The sequence below is a fragment of the Ambystoma mexicanum genome, chromosome 4q (genome assembly GCF_040938575.1).
Source record: "Ambystoma mexicanum isolate Mex_15411 chromosome 4q, UKY_AmexF1_1, whole genome shotgun sequence".
NCBI classification, from domain to species: domain Eukaryota; kingdom Metazoa; phylum Chordata; class Amphibia; order Caudata; family Ambystomatidae; genus Ambystoma; species Ambystoma mexicanum.
The window spans coordinates 802983916-803007441 of record NC_090928.1 but is presented as its reverse complement, the minus strand read 5'-3'; positions in this window follow the sequence as shown (position 1 = coordinate 803007441).

Below are 23526 nucleotides of genomic sequence, written 5' to 3'. Positions count from 1 at the left end.
GTACTTGAGCTCACTTTATTAATCCTCTCAATATAGGATTCTTGTTTCAAGTGAATTATGTCCTTTTTGTAATGGGTAGCTAGGTTAATTAAGTTATTTTTGTTTTCATTAGTAGGAACATTTCAACAAGGTTTTGAGCTTTCTTTTTTCTAATCTAAGGGATTTTAGGTGGGGGGAGAACCAAGAGTTCAGGTGAGCTTTAGTTTTGCTTTTCTGCATCTGAAGTGGAGCAATAGTGTCTAAAGGTTTGGTCATAGTAACATTATAAGCCTCCACTAATTTGTGTGGACTGGTAAAGTCTGGCAGCAAATTAAGGGTAGGTATAATAAGAGGCAAAAGCTTATCAGCGGTAATGTTCCTTTTATTCCTGGTGGGGAGGGGAGGTGCTATTGGATTGATCTTAGAGATTGGTATATTGGTTGGCAGGGTGAAGGAGATCTGAAAGTGATCAGTCCAAGTTTGAGGTGTAATAGAGAAGATGGAAACTGCACAATTGAGGTTGGCTACCAGACAAGGGTTCTCCCTTTGTTATGGTTGGCCTGAGTTACTGTTTGAGTAAGTCCCAGGTCTGTTAGTTCATTACAAATGGTTAGAGCTTGTTGGTCATTGGGATCATTAAAGCCTAGGTTAATGTCTCCTAGCATGAGAATTTGAGAAGTTGGTTTAGTTTTATCACAGAGGATTACAAATACGTCTTCTTCAAATGAACCCGTCGGTCCTGGAGGTCTGTATAATAAATATATTGTTAGAGTGCCTGAATTAGAGATAGGAACTTTTTGACTGTGAGTAGTTCGCAGGAACGGACATTGGGAGAGGGGGCTATTCTCATGGCTAGATTGGACTTGGCAATGAGGGCAATACCTCTGCCTTTGGCATCTGCTCAATCCGCTCTTATGATTTTGTAATTCTCAGGGACTGCTAGAAAGATGGTAGGTCCTGCTGCCGCATTGAGCCACATCTTCATTATAGCAAGGAAGTCAAGGTTATCTGCGGTAATCATATCCGCAATTTCTGTAGCATGCACCACTAGGGATCTAGTATTGATATGCACGCCCTTAATGTTGGAGTTGATGGAGTCATTTGGCGTAGCAGGGTGTTTACCCTGGCGAGTTTTACAGTGTAGGTCTGAGGTGGTTGTTGGTGTGGGATTTTTATTTTTGTTGTAAGTTTTGGTTATAGACTTGTTAACCATAGTAATGACATTTTGCTTGATAGGGGTATTATTTAGTGGTTCATGGAGTCTTGTTAGCCTAGCTCGAAGTTAGGAGTTTCTGACTATAGTGGAGCAGGGGGAGCATGGAAGTTTACCAGTTCGGTAGTGTGACGTGGAGTTGGAGGGAAGCATGTATGTTGAACCCAGGCTAATGTCGTGTTCAGGGAGGGTTGGGTAGAAGGATAGTATCAAAAAAGTTGTGGAGCTGGGTCATTGGTTGGGATAAGAAGGGAAGTTGTCACAATAGAGGTCATTGTGGTTGCAGTCTAGTACATGCATTAGAGCATTTACTGCAAAAGAAGCATACAGTACTAAAGACAACAAGGAGTTAGGAACGTACATAGTGACGGAGGTGAGCCACATTAGTTTCTGATAGGGAAAACCTAGATGGTCTGTGCCACATTTTAATGAAGTCTCAATCAGATCTGGAGATCACAGTTGCACAATTACAGTCACAGACTATCAATTCGCTAGATAGTTCACATAAGGACACCAATATGTGAGCAGTAGGGTTATGGAAACTAACTTGTACAATTATAGGCAATTAGGCATTTGTACAGTCACAGGCTAGTATGTCTTATTCTTCAAAAGGAAGGTGTGTCTTATTCATGGGAGAGCAGGGCAGGTACATAGGCTACACAGGATACGTTAGTGTGTCAGGAGACTCTCACGGGCTAGCACAGCAGGGCAGGCACATATCAAAACGGACAGGCATGAATTGCTCATGGGTTGCACAGGAACGCTGTGTTTAGTACTTTTGCCGCAGGCTTACTCTGACTAAGGTGGGTTTACTCTTGGCTAGGCCGCGCAGGGACATCGATAAGTGTCAATCGATAGTGCCCTATGGCATACAAGAATAGTTGTGCTTGGTACCTTAAAGCACTTGCAGAGGTAATGGTGAGGCAATTGTCAGGGGCTGCGGTAATAGGGAATCGTTAGATCACAGTTTCGCAATTTGATGAGGCGACCATGTGAATGTAGTGACAAGTTTCATTTTATTTATTTTTAGTGATTTTCAGTTTTTGGACTACACTCTTTGTACATAGTTGTTTGTGTGTGATTTACCTTTTGTTTTCTTTATGATTTGGAGTGCTAATTAGCTTTGCTCCATGTTTCTTTGTACATAGTTTAGTGGTGTTTTCATATTTATTTTTTTAATTGCTGGAATTATTTATTTCATTTTATTTGGATGATTTTTTATTTTTTTTTACTTTCATGGACATGAGCCTATAGTAAGACTTCCTTTTTTATGTACATATTTGGAATTTTGGTTTGGATATTTGAACATTTTGTTTGTTTCAAAATGTACATATATTTATTTATGTTTTGCAGTTTGTATGAAATTAATACAACTGTATATTATATTTTGATTTAATTACTCACAGTAATGGCTTCTCTGACTTTTCTTTCAAATTTTTACTTATTTGTTTCTCTGTTTGGTGTGGCAGGTAAGGACCATTGTTGGTCATGTCTGTGCTTACTTTGCATTTGCATGTTGCATTTACAGATGTACATGACCACTGGATGTGCGTGAAGGGTGAGTTTCGGTATGCATGGGGAAGTTTCATTTGCTATCACATGTTGACAATCACTGTGTATTTGTCCTCACTGTGCTGGGGGTGGGAGGGGTTGGAGATGGGGTAATGATTGGAGTGCGAAATGTTCAGGTTATTTGGCCAGCAATTGCTTGATGCAATGTCACGCAAATGGCGTGATTTGACTTTCACAAGCATGTGTATGTGCTGTTTTCATTGTCTGTGCTGTGGTTGGGACTCTTTCTCTGGCAGTCACATTTGGCATGTTTCTGTTTTTGCATTTTTCCACACTAATGCAGCTATCTCGGTGGGTAGCACCCTTTCTTATTGCCTTGTAGTCATTCAGTACTTGAGTTACTCCTCTTTGCTTGTGCTTTTTGTACTCCTCTGACCTGCTGAACTCATGTCGGAATCTGAAATGTTCATGTGGCTGTCCCCTGAACTTGGGCAGAGGTCCCCTTGCATGCCACTTGCACACCTGCACTGCCTCCCTGGCATCCACCACACTGAACTGGTTTTATGTATGGCAACAGCCACATACCTGCACTTCGCACCTGCTGTCTGCATTCAGGCTTGGACTTGACACATGCTGGCCGCAGTTTCTTAATTTTCAACATTGTTCTATTTGTTATGGTGTACTTCACATTTACTGGAATGCCCCCTCCCCCAAGCCCATCTCCTTCCCCACTCCCCATGCACTGCTGCTATCTAAATATCAGCTGCCCTACCAAGTTTGTTGTCTCTGTCATCACTGTGATCCACATCCCGATAATTCTTTGTGGCTTATTACACTTGTGTATATGCGCTTTATGATTGACATGTCATTTGAAGAGATGTCATGTCATGTCCTTCACACATGGAAGAAATAGTCATGTGTTTATTAGTTTTTCTGTTCCGGTGATTATGGCTGCAGCCGTGACATGCCTAGGCAGTGTCTGTTCATGTGACACACTTTGAGGGTGCTTGGGATTCTGTCACTGTGTGACTATTTCAACAAGGGGATTTTTTGCATTAGTTTGTCACATGGACTGCAAAGCCTCACTTTACCATTCACTTATGTGATGTGTAAGTTGGGAGATGGTTGCAGACAGGAATTGTGTTTGTCCAGCTGCCACACTGAAGGATGTGGCACAGGTGTATGCATTTTATTCTGTTTGCTGGGTATTTTTTTCACAGGAGCTTCTGGTTGGTGTCACTACACAGCAGTCAAGGTGATAGACACGGCATCGTTGGGTGATGGGGGGTCCCATGTGGCGTGGGCTGCCTGTGGGGTGGCATCACAGGTGATGGGAGTTTCCAAGTGGTGTGGGCTGCCTGCATGGTGGCATCACAAGTGATTGGGCATCCCATGTGATGTGGGCTGCCTGCGGGGTGGCATCAAAGGTGATGGGGGTCCCATGTGGTGTGGGCTGCCTGCGGGGTGTGGTCACAGGTGATGGGGGATCCCATGTGGTGTGGGCTGCCTGTGGGGTGTGGTCACGGGTGATGTGGGCTGGGGTGTGGCTTTCCCGTCAGGAGGGGTCTGCTTCCAGTGGAAATTGTGCATGTGCGGGTAATTGCATGGAAATTCAGTGCATAGCCCATCCACAACCCAGCCAAATCGCATGGAAACTCAGCGCGTACCCCGTCCGCACCCGAGCCAAATCTCATAGAAACTCAGCATGTACACCGTCCGCACTCGAGGCAAATCTCGTGAAACCTCAGTGCATACCCCATCCACACCCCAGACAAATCATGTGGAAACATAGCACGTAACCCATCCGCACCCCATCCAAATTGCATGGAAACTTGACACGTACCCCGTCCGCACCCCAGCCAAATTGCGTGGAAACTCAGCGCGTAACCCGTCTACACGGTCCAGGGATGGCACAGGGGCTTGCGCCATGTTGGGTATTTTACTTGCTTTTCACTGCAACTGGGGGTGTGATGGGTGCGTTACTGGTGCTGCTTGATGTTCCTTGTGCCACGGCTAGTGATGCCTCAGGAAATCCATGAATACGCATGCCGTGCAATTGTTTCTTTGCACCATGGCTGGAGCATGCTTGGTGCACGCTCCTTCTCAGCACATGATGCTTGTGCCTTTTCTGCGCTGGTTTCTATGAATTAGGCCCTAAGTGTATTCTTTTGAATGGCTACAATAGGCTTCATGCATTTTCAAAAGTGTATAACCATTAAAAGTGGTCTAGTTGTACAGATATGGCCCCTGGAACTGTGCTTTAAAAACAATAATGGGCATTATTGTCATACACCCATTTTCTTAACTAGTATGGCACTAGAGTGCACCTCAAAATCTGTAGTCATTATACTAAGATACATATCTCATGTAAATTCTGAGTACATGTATATGTATGATTTCAATATACAGTTATCGCAATGATGTAGTTTATCAAACAGGAAGCCAAATGGTTGAGTCTTAATTAATAAACATAGAACATCCTGCATGTTTTTCTAACAGACCGCAATTTTTATCTGAACCATAGGTGATAGATGGCACCTCATAATATTCGAGGAAAGCAGTGTACTTACAGTTACTGTGTAAAGACATGATGACATAACGTGGTTAATTTCCGAAAATTATCCCCAATTCTAATATGCACAACATCACAACGTATTAACCCTTGCAGATTATAAACACATTTTGGCTAAGACTTTTATCACTCATATGTATGGTACTTTCAGGTTTTCAATACAGCATTAATAGTTTGAGTTGAGAGGTAAGGTGGCTCAATCAATACCATTAACACATTTGTTAAGCTTTATTATGAAATCGCCACAAAGATGGTGCCTGCTATTACGTGTGGTAAATCATGTGACATTAACACACAGGAACACATAGATTAAATACAGATAGCCGAGCATAATATACTGTATTATGAGGTTCTCCTGCCGACCACGGCGAAAGTCGCATATATTCATAATGACTATTACGTATTTACTGTATGTCTGTATTTGTAAGGTGGAGAGATTATCTGAATTGCAGGGAGTACATCATCTGCCATGGATTGCATTTTGTACAAGTTGCTGAAATGGAATGGATTCAGAGTTAGGTATGGATACATACACGAAGCGTTCATTAGGGACTTCCTGTTAGGGAGAATTCTCAGTTTAGGCTGAATTTCCTAACCTATTGAGTCCCCCAGCAGCTTTGCTGGATTTCTGGAGTTAGTTTTTTCCATCCTGCCAAGAGTGAGACTCTTTTTCTCCCACTCTTGGACATGAATGTGTGTAATTCCTTTGAATGTCAATGTGTTCTATGGGCTATGGGGTCTTTTACTCCATAGGGTCTCATATGTTTTTCTATGTGTGTTACACCGCACCCTCCGTGCCGTAACACCGGGGCGTCCTAGAGGATCCCCACCATAGACTCCATACCCTGGGACTGACTACTATCTCCCAGGGCATGTAAAGTCACCCTTTGCTTTACTAGACCTAAATTTACTAACAGAACTAGTACAAACCATCCTATTGTGGACGTACTAGTAGGGGTAATTCGATTACTCCTAGGTCTGTTATTCGAGGGGGCACTGTCCCGTCCCCCCTCGTCGAGTTTTGGCTGGTGGCAGTGGAAACTACTTGTTATATTCGACCCCGAATATAACTCTATGGGATTCTTCCCATTGTTGGAGGTTAATACTCTTTCTCGTTAATCTCTAACATACCACCGGTTTATTTATCTTAAATAAATCTATCGGTTGGTATTTTCTGCCAGAACTCGGTTTTTAAAATGGCGTCTGTGTTCGTCTCTGTGACTCCTAAACCAAAGGTTGAGCCCTTTGTTCCACTTTTGGCGGGCTTCTGCACAGAGGCCCTCCAAAGTGGTGCCATTCTGTCTGGGTACCACAGAGGGTGTTGGAGGTGGTTTAGGCACCCTCGACTGAGTTGCCTTGCCAACTCAAGTCGCACTCTGGTGTGATTGGCCCAAGTGGTGAGCCACCCCGCTCACCACTTAGCGTGTTTTTGATTGACAGCTAGGCTGAATGAATGGGGGTTTTCTGCATAAAAGCAGGGCTTTTGGGACTGGATCTTCAGAAGTCGCCACAGGACCTAAGAATCTGACGAGGGTAAAGCTGAGCCGACCTGCAACGACGACACCTCCGGTGGAGCCCTGCTGAACCGACTCACCACTTCCCGATGACAGAGGAGATCTCCCCGCCGGAGAGTCTCTTCCCCTGACTGGTGGGAACAACCAGTCCCCTTTGCTTTTCCTTCGTTCCAGGGCGCAGTGGTCGAATTGCCCATGCTGAGCTCCCCGGCAACCGGATAGCCACTAGCCCCTGTACCGCGACCAAAAGGTGGTGCCCTGTGACGGAGCACTCCGTGGCTGGTCTCTTTCCTGGTGGTGCAATGATCTTCAACTTTCCTTCGACGACGAGATCATCTCTTCTCTTGGCAAAGCCCCGACTTGCATCCACCACCAGGAACAACTGCCCCCGCCAGAGCTGTCTCTCCACATACAAGGTACCGTGTCCGCATGGCTTCCCTTTTACCGGATAGAGTGAGGTGTCTTAATCCTTGCCTCTCCATTGGGTCGCCTCCAAGCCTTCTTAACTTTCTGTTCTGAACTGGTCCAATCTTTCTATAACAATTTGCGCCAAAGACTCGAAGTGCATTTCCACTGTGATACTTTTTGGCACATTTTGCATTGCCTCTCTCCAAGTGGGCCTGGCCTCTGAACTTTGCGATCTACAGTAGACCCTGCCTTACTTGCCTTGCATTTGTTCGTAAAAGTGTTGGTACTGAGTTGATTTCATACCCTGCCTTTTCTCTCCCGTCCTAATGAATACTAGAGTGCCATCTAGGTTAAAGCATTCACCTCTGTCTGCAAATAAGTGGTACCGTTGAACCTAGTCTTGTTGAACTATTGTTAGGGGGATTGATTTACTTATAGTAATTGTGATTGAAGTTGTTTGCCGTAATAGTGCCAGTGTGTTTTCCATAGATGTGTTTTTATAAATAAATAACTATATATCTTTACACCGAAGCTCTGTTCCGTGTTTGCTTGTTCTACTGTGTAGATTGCCCTATTTTGTATACTCCGCATACTGCCTAACTCTTCTTGAGGGAAGTCTGACTGCTCAGCCACAGCTACCAAGTGAATCTGTGTAGTACAGACTGCTACCAAGTGGGTTTACTGCCAAACACCTCTAGTCCTAAATATTTTGCAGTGGTCCCAGAGGGAACTGCACAGGTTTCCACCTAACACTTCCTGTGCCACATGGTTGCTGAGAGTGCATGTATGTTTCCACATGTATGAAATCTGAAAGATTTAATTTATAGGTATGTTTTCGTTTTCCAGTGCTTGTAGTAAGTACATAGAAATTCTTGTGGATCTTCTTGTGAGTTTACAGTGAATTTGACAATTCCAGCACAGTAGTCCAATTCTTGTCTTATTCCACGAACACTGTAAGTGTTGTCAGGATTATTGGTTGCATTTCTATGAAGGACTAAAATTTGCAACCACAATTGGTCTGTACTGTGTAAGTAAATGTCCTCAATATTTGGTGTCAATTTGAATAGAATGTGTATTGCTACATTTGTGTAGCAATTTACAGCAGTTATATTTGAACATTTGAATGGACCTGATAGCTATGTGTGGAAATAATTTGTTTGGAGTGTGTGTTGCTTCTTTGAAGAAGTAGTTGAGTTACTTTGACCACTAGATTCTTGCTTGATTGTGGTACTTGATGAAGTATTAGTTTCTTTTATTTTTCTTTGGAGGACTTGTAGTGATATCCTGTATCGTTTCAGTTTGAAGTAGTTTTCTTTTACAACAATTTGCTTTTTGTGGAACAGGATTGGTTTTTAGATGGGGGTGTGGAGTGAACGCAGCCTATTGTATTCTAGAATGCAAGGAATATCTGCATTTACTTTACTTGAATCAAAGTTGATTAGAAATAGCCCGTCAAGTGTACATGAGCGTGATAGTGCTAATAGCTTGTGCCTTCTTTAAAGACTGTGCTACCGATATCTATTAATGCTTTATCTAGGGTAAGACCTTGTGATTTGTGAATGGTAACTGTGTATGCTAGAGTTAGTGAAAATTGTTCTCTGCGTACATACATTTCTTTTAAAAGAATGAAGCGGGCTGTGAGCGTCCTATCCTTTTAACTTCTGATAGTTTGTCAAAGAGAATATTGACAAATTGAATGTTGTTGTCACATGGGTATCTTTGAAAGCCAACAACTGTGCCAAGAGCTCCATTAACTAGTCCTTGCTCCACGTCAAGGTTACGTTTAAGCATTACTCTACAGTTTAAAGATAATTTTAATATTTTCTCTAAACCAGCTGTTTTGGAGATAGAGTTTTCTTGTGTATTTAGTCTTGTTGTGGCTTGTTGACACATGGGTAGTGTCATACCATGTATGTCCAGTTTATCTGTGGAACATTATTGGTTGCATTGCTTTTTTCAACATTGTGTCATTGAATTTTGAAAAGCTTGCAAGAGTTGGCATCGAGGACATACAATTATGGCTATAGAGTGCATGGATGTGCCTGGTTTATAATAATGTTTTTGCTTCTTGAGATAGTACACCAACTCTAATACTCTAAAATGTTGGTGTATGTGAGGTCTGCAGACTGTCACATGTTTTCTGTTAATTCTTTGTATTGGAAATGTTGCCAAAGGTTGACATTTCCTATGCTGCCAAGAGTTTTACGGCACAGTTTGTGCCCTAAGGTTTTAAAAATAGGTTCAGCTTTCACTGGTGTCAATTGAAGATCTCCGAAAACAATAATGTGTTTTCCTCCAAAGAGCTGTTTGTAGTCTGTTTTGAAGACCTCTTGTAATCTGAGGTGAATCCAAGGCAACATTAGGTTGGAGACCATGCTCACCTCATCTATTAGCATCATTTTTATTTGTTTGAAAACTCTGCGTAGTTCCATTGCAGCTTCTGTGGAAAGTTTGCAATAGTCTAATTTGTTTTGGTGTTCTACTGGAAGGAGTAGTAATCAGTGTAATGTGACACAACCTATGTTGTAGGCAGATAAAACTGTGGGGGCAGTTACAACAGCTGACAGTTTGTTTTTTGCCAATTGTTGAAGGAACCTGCTAATGATTTTGATTATGAAAGTTTTGTTTGAGCCAGCTTCACCAATCACGTATAGTAGTATAAGTTTGTAGTCTTGGCAGGTGCAGTTTTTATTTTAATGTTCCACACCATGTTCAATTTGTTTTGTTATTTCTTGGAAAACGCTATGCTGCTCATTGTTCAGTTGGGAATCTTCAGTGAAGTACAATATGAACAAGTACAGTGAAGTCTTCTGTAGCTTGTTCATACTGACACATGGTGTTTTCTACTTCTATCATGGCTACTGCTGCCTCATTTGCTATTAGTGGATGTCCAAGTGGTTCTTGGCTTCCTGTTACAGAAGGTTGACTACTGTCGGGCGTTTTCACTTGCAGTTAGGCCTTGAGTTCTTCTTCGTTTTGCTGTTCATTGTGCAACATTGTTTGGTACTGTGCAAAGTTTATGGACCTCATTACACGGCAGGCGGTAACCATGGCCCTATTAGCGCCATGGTTGCCGCTGCTATTTTACCGTGTCCGCCTTGGTGGATGGCGGAATTACAGACCTACTCCAAGGTGAGCGGGGGCGGTAATTCCCCATTCACCAAGGCACTTCCCCATTCCCATTTTTGCCCCCATGGGGCATAATGGGAATGGGGAAGGAGCTAATTACGGTACCGCAAATTGTGGTACCGTAATTAGCACCGAGGTCCCTTTGAGGCACCCTACTTTAACGGCTGGTAAAACCAGACCTTAAGGTCGGGTCCCGCAAAGGGAACTCGTAGTAAGGCGGTAAGGATTTACCGGTACCAGTGCCCTTACTTGTACCGGTAAACCCTTACCGCCTACCATGTAATGAGGCCTTATGTCTGTTATAGTGCTTTCATTTGCTTTGAAAGCGTCTTCTTAGGAGTCATATGTATCCTTTAACACTTCTTCTAAAGGATCTAGAGAGCAGAGTTCTCCTGGTGTTTTTATATCTATCTTTGTTTTATTTTTGTTTGCTATGCATAGGAAATGGTGTAAATCTTCCCATACATATTCTGCACAAAGTAATGTAACAAACCAAGTGGGTGGGCCAAGGTTTCTTATCATACAGCGTACATATTCGTGACGTCGGAACCAGTATTCTTATGTACCACACATGTTTGCTAAAAGATTTGTAATACTTGACTGTAAAACCTCATCTTTTTCTTACACTTTTTGTAAAAATTGCATAGCTGACATATTTTGAAAATGGGTACCTGATGTTAATGTGTGTGCAACTCCGTAGCATAGAGTTGCTAGTTCACTTTCAAAGAGGAGGTGGAATATGTATTCCACGTTTTTTCTGAATTTGGTGTTGTCAGAATACATTCGTAGAGAGCGATATTCTGATGCTGTTATCTGTGTGGGTCTATCATCATATCTTCCTCCTTTTCCAGTAGGAAAGAGTAGTGGAAAGGACTATGCTTCTATACTTTTTTCCCATATGCTGATTGGAGATCATTTGGCTTGTCACATTTGGTATATTTCCAGTGCATCATCTTTAGTGTCTTTCAATTGTTTCTCTCAGTTTTTCTTCAATATTAACTTCTTTGTAGTATTCATTGTTGTTTTTTAGTTATTGCAGGCCTTGTCTAACTTTATGTAAATCCATGAGTTGTGGCCACATTTTTTTGTCTTTTGTAGGTATGCAATTTACTAAGACAATTAAAGATTGGTCTATTGGCCGTTGCACTCCTAGAGTGTGTACAATTTCTTTGAGATCTAATGGTAAATAAACTACTTTGCCACACATGCCTTTGACTAATTCAGAGGGAGGTAATTTTGCTGTTTTTAGTTGGAGGCATATTATTGCTCGAAATAGGTGCACTGTTTGAATTATGATGCTCTCATATACATTTAGTTGTTACAGGGGTTTTGGTAGTGGGAATAAAAGTCATTTTTGATAGCATGTGAAGTTGTTTGGTTGTTGTCAAGTTTTGCAGTGCAGTAATTTGAAAGTATTAAGGGGTCAGTAATGTCGTATTTGTTTTTTGCTATAAGGTAGAGCGCTAATTGGAACCATTTTGAATCTTCATTGTCTTCTATTTTGTATGTTATGTCTATAGTTTTGTGGTACTTTTATAAGGAGTCCTGCGGAAACACACACACATGGTTTGGTACTTTAGCTGAAGTACATTTAAACTTAAGTATTTCTTTTTTTTATGTGTTTAATAGAAGGCTGCTATTTGTATAGTAGTTGCTAGTTTGTTGTACATCTATTTCATTTTGTAAGTGGCTTTCAATTCCAAAATATTTTCTCTGGATATGCTCTATTTGTTCGAGTAGTTGCTTGGCTGTACCGTGTAGAAGATTGTTATTTAAATTGGTTAGTGCTAAAGCAGGAATTTTAGCATAGTAGAGTTTTTGGACTAGATTTCTTATAGTTGAATGATGTGTTGATAAAATTTTGATATGATGGAAAGTGCTTTTACAAATAGGTCCTGAAATGCAGGCTAATGAATATCCTTGTAGTCCTGTGTATTTGCGCACTGGACAGGCATCCATGTTTTGCAGTAGTTTCATTTTGATTTTGTCTTTGCTTTTTACATACTGATTGAGGAACTGGCATAAACATTTGAAAGATTTTTTGGCAATGTTACACATTGATGTGCACGGCCATTTATAGACTGGACGTTTTGGTTGTGTAGAATGGGGAGGTGATACTGAGTTTTCTGGGGATATTTTTGTGAGCAGAGTTTCTTGGTCCATAATGGTGTTATAAAGTTATTCATACCCTCATCCACTGCTATGTATGGCAATTGGGATTTTGTGCTTTTGTTTATATGCTTCTTCATTAAAATATGGTTCTGTGGTCGTGGTGTGACTCAATTCACCTCCACAGATGTTTAAGAAGCTATTTTTATTGATATTCCATTTATTGAGAAGTCTTTTTGTAGTTTAGTAGTTAGTTTTGTTAGTGGTTTCATCCGGTTTAAAACTAAAATAAATAACTTCCTTTTGAGAAGGATTGCACTGTCTATGAGAGCTTCTAGGATTAATTTTCTATGGTAGGTTTTAAGTGTTGTGCATGATTTCTCTCCTGTTTTTAAAAGGTTCTGAAGGACTCTGTGGTGGAACTTTTTTGTAAAACATTTTTGGTATGCTTACTTGCCACTACATCAATATTTATAGGTGCAGCATTAGCAGTACTGGTAGCTGAAGTCTTGTTAATCACTTTGTGTTTGGATTTACGTTTTGATAGAGGAGGGAAAGTTTCTGTACTGGAAGCTAGTTTTGTTTCGCTTAATGACTGTATTAGCTGTTTTGTTTGAACTTTTTGTACAAAATCTGCTAGAGATGGATGGTTATTTTGGGCACTTTTTTAAAAATCTGCTCTACTTCTGTGTTGCTTTCTACGGAGATGCTTTTTGGTAGGCATTCTTTGGGGTCTGTTGAAGAAAAAAAAGAAAGTATGTTTTGGGCTGTTGTGCAGTGTATGCGTGCTTTGTGCATGAGTATGATGGTAAGTATGATTGTGGAGGTGTGTGATGGTGCAATGGGCAGCTGCATCAAGTTGGGAAGGCTATTCTTGTATTTGTGTGTTACTATACTGTCCTTTAGTTGACAATATAAAGTATGTAACTGGTAAGGGGAAGCACTAATACTACATCTAATCGTAAAGGGTTAATATATTTGTTTCTTCTACAATACTAAAATGCTAGTGTGTTTGAGTAACAGTTAGAACATTATGTTAGTTTTGTACTTACTTTTTTATATGGAAAGAGTACGTTTCTTCTAAGTCTGTGTCCGTACTTCAGACACTGCTTCTTTTCAGGAGAGTGGTCTTCACTGAAATTGTAAAAGAATGAAGTTAGTGAATATGTGTTTTATAGCACCTTTGTTAATGTACACATTGTTTTGCACTTTCCTTTGCCTATGTGCATCTTGTATATTGTATTTATAATCTGTTAGTTGAATGTTTTTTTCAAATGAGTAGAATAGTAAATGAATAGAGCACACTTGGTTCTTAATGTTATGTTAATGGATGTTAAGAGATAGTAGAAATAATCATATGCATTATTTGCTATTTTAACAGGGTAAATGGCAGAGATTGTGCATAAAAGCATTTGATTTATGGCTTTATGAAGGTGTGGGAAATGAAGCAGGAGGATTTGAAATAGAGGCAATGGTGTTGTTTGATCTGGGATCCTTTCTAATGATATTGTCTGCGTGTGTGCTTGAATGAAGATGCATGTACTCATCCTGGCTGTGTGTAATTTTATAATACACTGGACAGTCTTTTTTATAATTATACTGTTGTTTTTCCCATTTTATAATATGAAACAATATTTTTTTTAGATAGGTGTGTGTATAAACAAAAATTTGGAGAGCTGAAAGGTTTGCAATTGACACTTCATCATAGCAGATGGGAGAAATGACAGTAAGTTCATTTTAGAGTTTATACAGGGTAAGTGGCAGTTACTCTGTTCACATTTTTATTTATTTTACATTTTTAAAGCACTTATGTGTGCATCGAGGAGCTCATACATGAATTGTTTGTTTTTTAGTTGCGCAATTATTTTGTCCCAAAAGAAATGCAAAATAAAAGGTGTTTCTGAAGCATCTGCAAAAAAACAAAACAAAAAAGGCTCTTTTCAGAGCCAACATCAAAGGAGAAATGGGGCACACTATTTACATTTTCATTCCCCACGCTCAGATTTTTTGATTTGTCCATGGACTGCGCGGATTACACACTTGTATTTTGGGGTTGTGAGGCATGCAAAAGAGACTGTCAAGAGAAGGGATTGGTCAATAAGGTTTACTGGGTGTGTTGTGTAAGGAGAGAGTTTGTCAGTAGGTGTCTTTCCTGAGAGGAGAGCAGAAAGCTATGGCTGTATGTTTCAGAAAACAGATTGTTTGGATTTTGGGAGATATGTTGATAAATTGGTTGGAGGTGCATGCAGATCGCTGTGGAGTGGCTGCACATCTTGAATTCTCTCATGTGGAAGTGCATTGGCATGGAGAGCATGGAATGAAGTGGGTGGATTCGGTACCTCTCTGTGCCTCTTTGCTGACGCAGCATCATTCAGACATTATTAGTATTCATTGTGGAGGGAACAGTTTAGGACATGTGTCTGGAATCTCTTTGCAATTTGCAATGAAAGAAGGACTTGGGAAAGACGTGGACATGTATCCAAACTGCAGAGTAATAGTTTCCTGTATTGCGCAGAGATACATGTGGCTGTGTTCTTTTTCATTTGGTCCACAAATGGAGAAAGCAAGGCGCATTGTTAAAAAGGCTGTTTGTGCCTATTTCAGAGATGTTGGTATGTCCTCTTTTCAGAATGAAAATATTATGTTTTGTAGCACACACATTTTTCACAGAGATGGAGTACATCTTACTTATGCCGGCAATCAGATTTTTCAGCAAAATATACAAAAAAATGTGACCTTTTTTGGAATTACAGCAATCCATTTTGCAGTAGGTGTTGGCCATTTGAAGTTTTTGAAACACAAAAGAAACCCACAAAAAAGCTGTTTTCAGTGCTACCACTTCCTCCTAGAGAAAAGTGCAATGGTTATGACAGGGTTATGACAGGGCAGCACTGCACTGCAAGTCCGCGGACTTCTAAAAAATGCACAGGGCCCTGCCCTATTTATTTGTCACTTCTGTTTTTAAACTGTGAAAGGCGGCTGTGAAAAGAGCCTTTGTTTTTTTTTTTTTGTTTTTGTTGTTTTATATATATATATATATATATATATATATATATATATATATATATATATATATATGTATATATATATATATATATATATATATTTTAAACACGACACACAAGGAAAGGAGGAGACAGGAGGGTAAGGAAGGGAAGGTGGAGAGAGGAGGATGTAGGGTGGTCCTTATTCAGGTACATCACAGACCTTCTGATGCTCCTTGACCGCAATCTTGAAAGCCGTCTGAAGGCTCTCCCCCTGCAGAGTACTGTGTCGCAGTACATGCACAATATTGTGACCCTTGTAAGGTAAGGGCAGCATGAATGGCCTGTGAGGCAGCTGGAGGGATGCACTGTCCCACAGGAGTGTCTTTTGTGGTGAAAGGAGTGGAAACGGAGGATGCTGCAGAGGAACTCAACTCAACCAGCACTGTCCTCGTGCTTTCATATCGTCTGTCCCCCCCCCACTCCCTCCTACTCCATGGTGCTCTCTATCTCGCCTATCTTCTCTAACTTCTTCTCTATTGACTATCCTGCTCTCCTCACTAAATCTGGTAGGAAAAAGTTTAAAAAGGACATCCTGGTCTCCAACCCGGGCCTCCCTATCGCTGACACCTACACTAGTGCCTGCTCCAAGGAAACTCTTACTGACATCCTCTTTTTTGTGCCTTCGCCTGACCTATGGACCCTTGGTATGGTCTCTGTGCTCTCTCCTTTCTCCTCTTCTCCCATTAATGGTGGCACCCGTTGGGATGTCCTCTTGGCCCCCTTCCGCTCCTCTAAGGCCATCCTTAATGTTTACGCTAATGGGACCGTCTCGGTCCAAAGCCCTCAGGCCAACCTTCACCTCTTTGATAGACGCTTCCCACGCCTCATCAACTTCCTTTGCTCTCCTGCTGTCCCCCCTCCTCTGTCCTCGGCTACCTTGCCTCTATCCTCCCTCCCTGCCCCCTCTCTTGCTCCTTCCTCACCTCCTTCTTCTACACCTCCGCAGGGCGTACCTCTGATCTGTACCCCTCCCCGGATGTCCTTCAAGGATGGCAACCTTCTCCACATTGCCACTCTTAACTCTCGCTCTGCCATCAAACATTCCTCTGATATCTGTCACCTTCTTGAGGAACTGGACCTGGATGTCCTCGGTCTCACTGAGACATGGTTCACGGCCAGCTCTGTCACCAGCTTTGACACACTCCTACCTGACGGTTACAAGATCCTCTCCGTGCCCAGGCCCAACCATGCAGGGGGGGTGTGGCCTTATCTTCCCTGAGTGGATTCCTGCCACTGTCACTCCTACGCAGACCTACTTCTCTTTTGAGTGTCTTGTCTGCCGACTCTCTCTCTCTCCTAGCCATTCCCTTACAGTGGATACTATCTATCGGCCACCTGGTCAAATTTCCTCCTTCCTCTCTGAGTGGGATGACCTCTCCTCCTCACTCCTGGCCTCAACCACTCAACTCCTCTTCCTTGGTGACTTCAACATCCACCTGGATGCCTCCTGTCCCCCCTCTGGACTCTTTCGTGACCTCTGCAACTCTCTCTCATTCTCTATTCTCCCGTCTGGGCCTACCCATTCTGCAGGGCACACTCTTGATGCTCTGATCTCTTCTGACCTTCCCCTCTCTGTCCCTCTCTCCACTCCTCTCTCCTGGAGTGATCACTTTCTCCTATCCTCCCACCTCACCCTCCCTACCCCACAGGCAAAGCCACCCTCATCTCTGCCAACCACCTTCTCGGTCATCCGACCCATGAAGCGCGTGTCAATTGAGGCTTTCGCTGCCACCTTCTTGCAACCCCCTCCCCCTTTGGCTGACTCCCACCCTGACACAGCCCTCTCCACACTCCACTCTGCTATATCTGATAGTCTTGATATCCTTGCCCCTGTCATGAGAATCTGCCTGAAGCCCAAAGCCAAATGCAACTCCTGGTATGACTCGGATCTCGTCACCCTAAAACGCAAGTGCAGGGTGGCAGAAAGGAAATGGCGTGCTTCATGTACATCCTCTGACAAACTGGCCTGCCGCCTGCTCCAAAGGCAATACCGTCTCTCCGTTCTCACCAAGAAGAGAGCCCTTATCCAAGCCCGCATCTCTGCTGCATCTAACAACTCGGCCGAACTCTTTAAAATCTGCAAGGAGCTTGCCAACCCTGCTGCAGTCTCTACCTCTCCTGTCCCCTCCCAGGCCCTCTGCACTGCACTGGCCTCTCACTTCGTCTCTAAAACTCAGGACATCCTGTCCACACTCTCCTCCTATCACCTCCCTCCATCTCTTCCTGGCTCTCCCTCTGGCCCTTCTGCAGCCACCCCTCCTCCCTCCTTCTCTGCCTTTCCCCTTTTTTCTGCTGATGAGGTTTCCAGACAAGTCCGATCTATGAAAGTCTCGTCTAAACAGGTTTACCCCTGCTCCTCCAAAACTATCAAGGACCACTTCGACTCCCTGGCTCCTGCCCTGCCTGACTTTTGCAACCACTCCTTCGCCTCTGGAGTCTTCCCATCCCCCCTTAAGCACTCCCTTGTGCATCCTCTTCTTAAGAAACCCTGTTCCGACCACGCCTGCCCAGCTAACTATCGCCCAATCTCCATCACTCCCTTCCTGGGCAAGCTCCTGGAGAAACTGGCCATCTCCCAGCTCAACCTCCATGCTGAATCTGTTGGTAGTCTTCATGACCATCAATCTGGCTTCAGAGCTGCCAGAAGCACGGAAACTGCTCTCCTGAACATCCGTGAGGACCTGCTCTCGAACCTCGACTCTAACACTCCGTGTGTTCTCATTCTGCTCGATCTCTCTTCTGCCTTTGACACTGTCAACCATGCCATCCTGCTCAACCGTCTCCGTGAAAACCTGGGTATCACTTGTCAGGCTCTGGCGTGGCTGACCTCTTTCCTTTCCAACCGACCCTCCCAGGTCCAACTGGGGTCCTTCCTCTCTGACATCTTCTTCTCTACCTGTGGTGTCCCCCAGGGATCTAATCTCTCTCTCTGGCTGTTCAACCAGTATCTGGCACTCCTTGCCCACCGCATCGCCACTCTCTGCCCCAACTTTCAGTGCTATGCGGATGATACCCAGCTCATTTTCAGGCTACCCTCGGCCTCCTCCTCTCCTTCCCTCATCTCTGACTGTCTGTCTGCTATCGAGGAATGGTGTGCCGCCAATGACCTCTGCCTTAATGCCAGTAAGACTGAGATTCTACTCATCGGCACACCCTGCAGCGCTCTGGCCAGCCTCTCTTGGCCCGCTTCCTGCTCCTACTTGCAAGGCAAAAAACCTCGGGGTCATCTTCGACTCATATAACTGACGTCTCTAAGAAGTCTCACTACCAGCTGCACCTCCTCAGAGGTATTCTTCCCTTCCTCTCCTTCCCCCAGAAGCTCACGGTCTCCAGAGCCCTGGTTCTCTCGAAGCTGGACTACTGTAACAGCCTCTATCTTAATCTGCCTGCCTCTACTCTCCGCCCTCTGCAACTCATCCAGAACAGGACTGCGAGACTTGTCCTTGGCCTCAAGCCCAGGGACCGTATCTCTCCAGGACTGAAATCTCTACACTGGCTCCCTGTGGCTGCGAGGATTAAGTTCAAAACCCTCTGCATTGTCCACAAGGCCTTCTGGGGCCTGGGGCCTAAATACCTTCAACTCTCTCTTCCTAAATATCTTCCTTCCCGAGCCCTTCGCTCATCTGTCTCCAACTCCCTCAGGGTCAGCCGCTTCTCGAAGCAACGAGCTGGGAGTAGATCTCTCTCTGTGGCAGGGGCCTCCCTCTGGAACAGCCTTCCTGCCTCCCTGAAACTTGAGGAGAACCATCTTCGGTTCCGGAAGCACCTCAAAACCTTCCTCTTTGTTTCTGCTTTCTCTCTCCCTCTCCCCTGCTAATTCTTCACTGAAACTGCACTGAAACTGCACCTGGGCCACTCTCACCGACCTCGGTCCTTGGCCCAGCCACTCTCCACTTGCACTGCCTCCCTGACAACCCCTGCACTGCGGGACTGTCTCTGCATCCCTTACAGCCCCCCCCTCCCAGCACTTGTCTGCACTTACCTTGCACTTGCCACCAGCTGGCCCTATTTATTATTTATGTTTTATTCTACTTACCCTGTTCAGCACTTCCCCCTCTCCCCTTCCCCTTGCACTTTTTCCCTTCCCCCTACCCCTGCACTTGCGCGATCTGAATGACACCTGGCCTAGTAGGATCGTTGTCTGTCTTTCCCCCCTATTCCCCCCTCCCTGCCTCGTCGCACCTTGAAACACTTGTGTATAGGCGCGTTACAAATGCCATATCATATCATATTATATCATACTACGTTTATCGCAAGGTACAACCTTACGAATAGCCCCACCGTGGAATGACTTTAGGTGTCGCTTCATTGATGTGGTACCAAAGCTATATGAACCAGCCTTGCCACAACTCAGCACCATGTGGCACTGAGTGCAGATCATCTTGTTCGCTTGAGCTTTTGACTTTCCATCAATAGTGGTAAATAACCGCAAACCCCAAGACTCACCTTGAGTGCTAGTAGTAGGGACTTCCACTACCTCATCCTCTCCATCCTCATCGTCCATCTCCTCTGCATCCTCACGCCTGTTCCCATCTGCAGGCCGTTGGGGATGTGGTGGTGGAGGGGGTGGGGGTGCTGATGCCGAGGCAGTAGCAGCAGAAGCAATTTGGGATGACATCTAGAAGGTTAATAACCTGGAACTAGGAATGAGGAGCCAAGAACAGCAACCTGCACAATTGTCCTATTGTAAATCTTGGAAATCCAAAAGCAGAATGAGGATCAGCTCTGGGGTGTGGCCTTTTACAGGGGTGCTGGGGCGCGCTTCGCGGACACCCGCGCCTTCCCCGAACACTTCGAACACCAAGAACAGGCTTAAAAAGTTCCAAAAAGTATGTAGATCGGCAGGAACATTGTCTAGGACATGTGCAACGGTGAAAATGTACTGTAAAATACATTGGATTGCTCAATAAAGCAGTTTTTAAATGTTCGGAGGCCCGGACAGTGTCCACAAATAAGGACACATGCTCAGCGTGGGTGCGGTCACATGATGACATAGCGGACATGTTCGCAAATGGGACGGCTGTCCGCAGGACACCAAATGCACAGTGACTGTTCTGCGCATGCGCGCAGGTGTTTTACGGACAATGTTTGGGTCCCCAAACTAATTAAAAGGGCGACACACGTCTGGCAGTCAGTTGCAGAGAGGCGCGATGTTCGTTGGACCCAACTGTGTGATGGCATGTGCACAGGTGTTCTACGAACAATGTTGAAGTCCCCGAATAAAATAAATGTTCATCAAAACTTTGCAGACAGGCGGATGGGACATGTGTTCTACGGATATATTCATTCTGGTTGCGGACATTACGAACAGCGGGGGTGTTATTAGAACACCCCCATTTTGGGTGCTTGTGAGAGGCGGACATCTTGTGTGTTCTAAGGACACCTCCATTTTAATTACGGACAGTACGAACAGGTATATTATCCTTGGGACACACACATTATGGTTAATTACGGACAGGCGGACATTTGTGATGTCATCTTTGATGTCCTGGGTGTTAGTCTTAGCAGTACACGGTGGTGGCCTGAGTTATGGTTGCTTAGCTTACCATAACTGGCGAATTTCAAGGGTTTTTCGGTTTTACTTGGAACCATAACGTCCCTTTAACAAAGTTTTTTTCACTGAATTTCAAAGGTTTTTAGTAGCACAACTTAATCATAACTTCCCTTTAACAAAGCTTTTTTTCACTGAATATATATATGTGAAAGTATGTTTAGCCTTACTAGCACCTATTTCAAAACATCACCATCATATAACTGTGGTATAACCTCATAATGTCACTTCTCCGCCTGTTACAATTAAATGATCGGTATACAGTAAAACATTACTGCTTACGTTACTAAAGAAATAACCCTTATGAGGACATTCAATATTAATAATCTATATGAACATATGCTCAGTTGATCAACAATATGTAGTTTATGGGCAAAATTACGGGCTGCTGCTGACCTCGTAACACTGTTTCCGCTGCCTGATATCCCAGTGCCACCAGGGCATTACAAGTCCCGGCGGCCCGGAATGTCAGGCGGCAGAAACTGCAAGACCCCATTCCTGTGGAGTTCCATAAGAGTCTACAGGAATGAGGGCATGGAAGCACCGGCACCATTGCTAACAGTGCTGGTGTTTCCATGGAAACCATGCATGCAGGGGCCAGTGCTCCCGGCAGGTCAGACCTGCGTGGAGCATAGGCCCCTGCAGGAATATTTGTAGTCTGGCGGTCCAAAAAGGTGCTGATATGTTGCTACCAAAACCCTTATTTCCGGACCACCAGACTTGTAATAAGACCCTATGACTACTAAAATAGCTAAGTCATTGAACTACAATCACATAACATATGGCAAGCATAACATCACTAACTATATAGAAGCATGCTGAAATTCATTGGTAGCACCATAGCCTGAAAATAGTTCCATTCTTTTCCATGGAATGTCAGAATCACTGAAATAGAAATACCTGTTGAGAGCATTCAACTTTTCAGTTATGTAATTTCAGTTATATTTTGGTTTGTTATTGCATGGTTGTTACCTTTTAACATTTGTTTTTCATGTTCTGTTTATTTTTTTCATTCTCCCTTCTTTTTCCAAGCTAACAACATGTGGGTTCTAATTTTGTGAATTACTAATGATGGTTTGCATTACTTTCTTTGATTTTCTGATATTGTATTCTTTGTTGATTTTTAACCACCATGTTTCTCAGAGAATTTCTATAGAGGGGAAGAATAGGCCATGAAGATGCTCTCTGAGTGAAACATGTGTAGGCCTAGGGAAATATATCTAATTTACTGAGATCTTAGTTAAAATGGCGCTACAAAAAAAAAGAGAATAAATCATTTTTCAAATATTACTTGTTGATATATTGATGTACATTACATGACCATAGTGAAAAGTGTCATTTTCTAATAGCTGTAAGCACATTGCATGATTATTACTAAGTGAATCAAAACATACCCTACCATCACAGTGAAAATTCCACTTTGTTACAAGCATACACAAATAATCGATGGTGGCCATGAAACACATTACCTGATCGATCATTGGCATTTTCTTCCATTAATTGACCTCAATCCCAACCCTGTTGAATGAGAAAAACTAATCAGCGCTATGAAAATTCATGGATCAATCATCAGCAGTTGAGAGATATTAAGTAACATATCTGCACTGTCTTAAAGAAGATCAGAACCAGGTATTTTCCAATCTTAGCATTGACCCCCACCTGACTAAGATCAACCAATCAGGGTCAATAGTTATAGGAACAGTCAACCTATTGATAATATGACATAGATCTGTGAAAGGTTGTTTAGAATTTGCTTTAGAAGGGCTCTTATGAAATGTATATAAAGAAAAGGCAGGAGAACCATTAGAATTTGTAAAATTAGAAACTGAACACATTCTAAATTGGTAGGAACACCCTTAGCAAATGAAGCCTAAATGAACTTAACTAGGATAGCACGACCACCAAAAAAGGTGATCCAAGATTTTCTAGTGGCAAAAACCTGGAATGTTACATAACCATCCAAACAAACTCCATTGTTAGCCCATGTTTCTTGGAGTAAAATTAAATCAGACAAGGCGAGTTTGGAAGTTATGTTAGGATTGTTAAAGTCAGGTTTGAATCATGCAATGTTTCATGGAATTATATCAATAGACCTGGATTGAGTCTGGTCAAAAATATGCAGATTAACAGATCCCGAATTAAGTGACAAGGCAGGGGTTCTAATTGAGTATATGCAAGTCAGTTCATTTTTTCCAAAGAACACAGAACGTGAAACATGTTCAAAGAGGTGGTATAGATGGATGATTCCTCACACAATCACTGGGAATGTCGGGGCCTTGGATGATGAGACAAGAATTTGCTCCTTCCCTTTGGGGGTATCATTAGATTCAGGGCTGATATTTTCTAATCTGGGCCTCCTAGCTACAAAAGAATAATGATGGAATCGAGTGTGGCCATAGTGCAGCACCAACGAAAACAAGGACAATGGAAGCACGTTGATTTTGCTTGATAATAAATGTGAGGTTAGGTTAGATTGCAAAACATACTGAAGT